General features: G+C 36.3%; 1 non-coding gene across 1 annotated transcript; it reads right to left on the minus strand.

Moving 5' to 3' along the window:
• Positions 1-889: 889 nt before the first annotated feature.
• On the minus strand, positions 890-996 carry LOC121456016. The gene has a single exon (XR_005975570.1). It is a non-coding gene; the product is annotated as a U6 spliceosomal RNA (small nuclear RNA).
• Between the last annotated feature and the right edge of the window lie 237 nt (positions 997-1,233).

Genomic DNA, 1,233 nt, shown 5'->3' on the forward strand with positions numbered 1-1,233 from the left:
GGAAGGGTGGAGATATACCCTGATATCCACGATATAGTCTGATGCTCTGGAGCCTGTGATGGTCCTCTGCAGACATCCACAGCAGCAGGGGGTTCCTGAGTGCAATGGCTGTGCCGTGTCCAGAAGCCATCTTTCTGTTGCATATCTCCCCATCTTTGTTCTTCTGACCCCTCTTCTAATATGTTACATTAACCTGTGCAAAGGTGATATAACTGTCACATTTAGAGCCAGCACTCCAATATCACCTATTCTCAGCACTGAAGTCAGCACAATTTTCTGCAATAAGTACTGCTCACTATGGTAAGAAGCTTCTCTGATGAAGGCTGGGTACAGCAGTAATCTATAGATATAAAAATGATTGGTAAGTAAAACAATTGTAAGTGATTCCCTATAATGTGAAAGATTCCAGCCCATTTCCAGGTTACCAAAACCCTCCAACACCTTGACTTCTTTCCTATTTATATTTCCTTGATGTCCTTCTGTTGTCTTAATTTTTTTAGCTAAGAATTCAAGAACTATTGATGAATATGGAGAGAGTGTACAACCTTGTCTTGTTCCTGGTTGAAGTGGAAATACTTTTTATCTCTCTCCATTTAAGTCAATATTAGCTACAGGCTTGCTGTAAATTATCTTAATTGTATTTATGTATGTCCTTATAATTCTAGTCCCTTCAGAACTTTTACCATGAATAGTTGTTGAAATTTGCCAAATTTTTGACATCTCAGTAGATTATGTTGTTTTTGTCTTTCAGTCTGTTTTTCTGGTGGATTGCATTTATCAATTTTATGTATTAAATTATCCCTGCATTTCTCAGATGAAGCCAATTTGATTGCAGTGAATAATTTTTTTGATGTGTTCTTGCATTCAGTTTGCAAGTATTTTATTATGTGAAAATATGGAACATTTTACAAATTTGGGTGTCTTCCTTGTACAAGAGACTTGCTTATTATCTCTATAACATTCTAGCTGTAGTACATGTGCTCCTGAATGTAGCACAGCCCACAAGATTTAACTTTAGAGAATGCTAAGTTAACGTCTGTGTGGGGACAAAATTCTGATTTCAAAATATAAAATTGTCCAATTCCCTATACCATCAAGATGAGAGCACTTTTTGCTTTTGTTCCATTTATGGCATCTAAATAAACTATACTCTGGAAATGTTGGTTAGTTGCTTCAAAACAGTTCTAATTGTAGTGTATTTTCCTGCAGATCTTTACTACAGGATCACAAGAC

Source organism: Microtus oregoni, unplaced genomic scaffold (assembly GCF_018167655.1).
Source record: "Microtus oregoni isolate MIOR12 unplaced genomic scaffold, Mior012 000014F_ref0000157, whole genome shotgun sequence".
Lineage (NCBI taxonomy): Eukaryota > Metazoa > Chordata > Mammalia > Rodentia > Cricetidae > Microtus > Microtus oregoni.